The sequence below is a fragment of the Myotis davidii genome, unplaced genomic scaffold, assembly GCF_000327345.1.
Source record: "Myotis davidii unplaced genomic scaffold, ASM32734v1 scaffold960, whole genome shotgun sequence".
NCBI classification, from domain to species: Eukaryota; Metazoa; Chordata; class Mammalia; order Chiroptera; family Vespertilionidae; genus Myotis; species Myotis davidii.
In genome coordinates this window covers 2,846,176-2,851,228 of record NW_006293003.1, presented here as the reverse complement: position 1 = coordinate 2,851,228, position 5,053 = coordinate 2,846,176, and the positions used below count along the sequence as shown (strand labels likewise).

At 61.9% G+C, this 5,053-nt stretch overlaps 1 protein-coding gene across 1 annotated transcript in view; it reads left to right on the top strand.

The window, feature by feature from the left end:
- Positions 1-5,053, top strand: part of JAKMIP1 (janus kinase and microtubule interacting protein 1) — a 34,322-nt gene that overhangs the window by 1,134 nt on the left and 28,135 nt on the right. The gene's annotated exons all lie outside the window — the stretch shown is intronic.

The following is a 5,053-nucleotide window of genomic DNA, read 5'->3' as shown; positions in this document are numbered from 1 at the left end:
GGGGGGCGGTGGTGAATGGAGGCCAGGGAGGTCAGGGGAGGTGAAGGGAGGTTGCCGGGGGAGGGGAAGAGGTGAAGGCAGGTGGGGGCAGGTGAGGGGAGACGAGGGGCAGTGAATGGGGGGCAGGGGAAGTGAAGGAAGACCGGACAAGTTCAGGGAAGGTGAGTGGGGCTGGCGGAGGCTGGGGAAGTGCAGTCCAGACAACAGGGGAGCAGCTGAGCACAGAGGTGGGGTGTTTGGGACGGAGGGGTCGGCTTTGTTTTCATGGGGGTGACTGGGTATGAAAAGCTGACGGTGAGGAGCCCTCGGAGGAAGGTGACACTCTGGCAGCCAGGACAAGGGCGGGGGTTCCGGGGAAGGAAGGGAATGAGGAGGGGTCCAGGGCAGGGAGATTTGGGGATGTGGGCTGGAGGCCGATCCCGTCTGGTTCTCAGTTGTCCTTCTGTGGCCTTGATGAAGAAGCACCCTGTGCTGCTCGCTCCTGAACGCGGCGGCTCACTCCCAGCTGCTTTGGGTTCAGTTATAAATGGGGTCGCCTTCCGGGTTTGCTCAGGGGCTGGTCTTGCTGGTGTAGAGGGCGGGAAGCGCCTGCTTGTTGGCACTCAGCCCTACCCGGCCACGCGGGGACCCTAACAGTCCCGCCAGTGCGTTTCCCGCTGCACGTGACCTCACCTTCCCGGGGATGTCTCTCTCCAGCCTCCTTCTCCCTCTCCACTTTCTTGGCCCAAACCCACTCTCCGTGTCTCCACCGATCTCCTCTCCTCCCCTGGCCTCGTGGGAACATCGCACCTTCTCTTTCTAAGAATTCCCTTTGTTCACACAGCCTCCTGCCCACCGGAAGGTGAATAGCTCCATCAGGGCTGTGATGCCAGACGTGGGGGTCACACTGGGGCCCGCTTTTCACACACGGTCCCCCCCTCACCCTCCCCGCCTGCCTCCTGGGGTGGCTGTGCCACACTTTGCTGACCCAGCCCCCGGCCACTCCGTCTGTGTGGCTATCTCCTCCTCCGATCACTCCCTGGGGGTAGACTCTCGAAGTGAAGCTATTGAGCAAAAGTGACCCCCAGTTACAAACGGCACAGAAGTTGCCAACTGGCATTCCAGAAAGGCTGTCCCCCTCACCCTCCCCGCCTGCCTCCTGGGGTGGCTGTGCCACACTTTGCTGACCCAGCCCCCGGCCACTCCGTCTGTGTGGCTATCTCCTCCTCCGATCACTCCCTGGGGGTAGACTCTCGAAGTGAAGCTATTGAGCAAAAGTGACCCCCAGTTACAAACGGCACAGAAGTTGCCAACTGGCATTCCAGAAAGGCTGTGCCAGCTTGTACCCACCGAGAGCAAACGAGAATAGCAGTTCCCGAGCCTGCCAACAGCGGATGTTGAAATCTTTGCCGATGGGGTGAGCGAGGATCCTGGTCCCGGTCCGCGTTCCCTTGGTTACCAGGGAGGCTGAGCATCTTGCCTGTGCACAGCCACGTGCGGTTTCTTTTTTGGGGAATTGCTTCTTCGCTCCTTATATGAATGCTTCTGCTGGCGTGTTGCTTACAGCAGTCTTATCTGTGACAGGTTACAGTGATCTTCTCCCACCTGGTGGGGTGACGTTTTTGCTCTGTGATGTTTTCCTCTGTGGAGGTTTGCTGTGGGTGCCTTCTGTGGCTGCTCAGACTTTCTGCCTCCGTTACTGTTTGTTCTTGGAGATGTTCTTGTTTGGTGGTTTCTCTGTTTATTTCCTGTGGTAACCCACCTGGGAGGTGTTCTGCTGTGAGGACCCAGGCGGGCATCCTGTTTCATTGGTTTCTGACAGCTGCTGCACACAGTGGGTCAGCTGCTGTCCCCCCCAGGTGTGGACTTCCTGTGTCCGTTCTCGGTGTTTGGATTTTCTCTTCTGTCTCATTGATCTGTTGAGCTGCCCGATTTTTATCCCTAAGGAGAGAGACGTAAACTTCCACCTTGAAGTTGACAAACCAGATTTTCTTTCCTAAATGAAGAAGATGGATTTCCTGTCTGAGCATGGCAGCTACTGTCTGGAGGATCCCACAAGACCCTGTGGGATGACCCTCCACCCTAGCCCTCTGGAATGTCCTCATCCCTTCTTCCTGCTCAATCAAATCCCACCCATGGCTGCAAACCCAGACCTTTATTTAACCTACAGACAGCCGCAGGCCACCTCCTCCAGCCACGCCCTGTGCCAGGGCAGCCACAGTCCCGGTGCCCGTCTTCATCACTGCGATGCCTTCTCTGAGATTCCCACCTGGAAGCGGGGAGGGCAGCACCCCCGCTGCCGTCCCTGCGCTGGGAGGTTCCTGGCCTCAGTGCCTCGGGTCTGCGCTGTGGTCACTGGCGGGAAGCAGGGACACGCCTGGGGAAGCTGGGACATGTGGACACACCGCGTGCTGGGCGTTATCTGTCCGCACTCCTGACAGCATCGCTGGGAGGTGGCCCATTCTTACCGTCCTCGCACACCAGGTCGGGGGACGGACACAGAGAGTCCCTTGGCCAGGGTCCCACATGGGGAAGGAGCAGAGCAGCCGGCAGCTGTCCTGGACAGACCACATGCCAGGGTGGACATCCAGGGGCCGTGGGGCTGAGGTGTCACCCCGTCTGGCCCAGAACCGCCCTCCCGCCCAGCCTGTGGCCTCCAGGGAAGACGTAGAGCAACCTTCCAGCTGCTGCTGTCAGAAGCTTCCGGGTGAAGACTGGGGAGCGCCAGTCATGTGCATCGCGCCCTGGGTGTGCATCGGGCCCTGGGTGTGCATCGGGCCCTGGGTGTGCATCGGGGCCTGGGTGTGCATCGGGCCCTGGGTGTGCATCGGGCCCTGGGTGTGCATCGGGCCCTGGGTGTGCATCGGGCCCTGGGTGTGCATCGGGCCCTGGGTGTGCATCGGGCCCTGGGTGTGCATCGGGCCCTGGGTGTGCATCGGGCCCTGGGTGTGCATCGGGCCCTGGGTGTGCATCGGGCCCTGGGTGTGCATCGGGCCCTGGGTGTGCATCGGGCCCTGGGTGTGCATCGGGCCCTGGGTGTGCATCGGGCCCTGGGTGTGCATCGGGCCCTGGGTGTGCATCGGGCCCTGGGTGTGCATCGGGCCCTGGGTGTGCATCGGGCCCTGGGTGTGCATCGGGCCCTGGGTGTGCATCGGGCCCTGGGTGTGCATCGGGCCCTGGGTGTGCATCGGGCCCTGGGTGTGCATCGGGCCCTGGGTGTGCATCGGGCCCTGGGTGTGCATCGGGCCCTGGGTGTGCATCGGGCCCTGGGTGTGCATCGGGCCCTGGGTGTGCATCGGGCCCTGGGTGTGCATCGGGCCCTGGGTGTGCATCGGGCCCTGGGTGTGCATCGGGCCCTGGGTGTGCATCGGGCCCTGGGTGTGCATCGGGCCCTGGGTGTGCATCGGGCCCTGGGTGTGCATCGGGCCCTGGGTGTGCATCGGGCCCTGGGTGTGCATCGGGCCCTGGGTGTGCATCGGGCCCTGGGTGTGCATCGGGCCCTGGGTGTGCATCGGGCCCTGGGTGTGCATCGGGCCCTGGGTGTGCATCGGGCCCTGGGTGTGCATCGGGCCCTGGGTGTGCATCGGGCCCTGGGTGTGCATCGGGCCCTGGGTGTGCATCGGGCGGCGCTGGGTGTGCATCGGGCGCTGGGTGTGCGTCGGGCCCTGGGTGTGCGTCGGGCCCTGGGTGTGCGTCGGGCCCTGGGTGTGCGTCGGGCCCTGGGTGTGCATCGGGCCCTGGGTGTGCGTCGGGCCCTGGGTGTGCGTCGGGCGCTGGGTGTGCATCGGGCGCTGGGTGTGCATCGGGCCCTGGGTGTGCATCGGGCCTGGGTGTGCATCGGGCCTGGGTGTGCATCGGGCCTTGGTGTGCATCGGGCCCTGGGTGTGCGTCGGGCCCTGGGTGTGCATCGGGCCCTGGGTTTGCATTGGGCCCTGGGTTGCATCTCAGCAGCAGAGCCTTGGATGACCCGCCTGCTGGGGCTGAACCGAAAGCAGCAGATGGCACTGGGCTCCTCTTTGCCAGTCAGGAGAAGGGGAATGCACAGCCATCTGTGTGCTGTGTTGGCATCAGACTCTAACTTCTTTATCAGAATAATGAACTTTGTTAGTTACCGTATTTTTTAAAAAAAATATTTTTATTGATGTCAGAGAGGAAGGGAGCGGGAGAGAGAGAAACATCGGTGATGAGGCAGAATCACTGATCGGCTGCCTCCTGCAGGCGTCACACTGGGGACTGAGCCTGCAACGCAGGCCTGTGCCCGGACCGGGAATTGAATCGTGACCTCCTGATTCATAGGTCACTGAGCCACACCGGCCGGGCTCATTACCGTATTTTATTAAATCTGAGGAGGATGCCATCAATCGTGAGACCCATTGTACTGCTGGAGAGAGGGAGGTAACACTGCCGGATGCATGGTGACAGGGTTAGGCTGGAAACGCACACCGTGGTTTCAGAAATTTTAAAAATGAAGAAATGTGTGCCTTCCCTCAGGATGGTGATGGAGGATGCTCATTTGCTTCCTTGTTGGCGGCCATGTGCTGGGCACGGGGGTGGGAGATGGTCACTGTGCCCTCGCCCCAGAGCACGCAGACGGGCGGGTCTTCGGTCGCGCTGACGGAACGGGTGGTCGATGGACGGGCTCCTTCGGTCACCAGATGCTCTCTAGCACCTGCTGTTGCCAGACACCGCCGTTCCAGGCCCCGGGGACCCTGCAGTGAACAGAACTACTCTGGGAGCCGACTTTCCGTGGCCGCCAGACGGCCCAGCGGCAGCTCCCAGACGCTGCTGTGCAGAAACATTTACACACGGACGTTCCGACTGCCAGGCCCACTCTGGTCTGGGCGGGACCCAGGCATCTGCATTCTCACCAGCACCTGGGAGGTCCGGGCAGGAGGACGTCAGACCGAGAGTGAGAGACGACGCTTCAGTCCCTGACTTCCCAGCCCGCAGCATCCAGATGCGGACAGATGTGGCCCTTTTGCTCCCATTTAGAGCACCGTCTGTTGGTTAGCCGTTTCCTTCCAGGTTGATGCATTACCTCCTCTCCTTCCTCCCCCTCCGCCTCCCTCTCCTT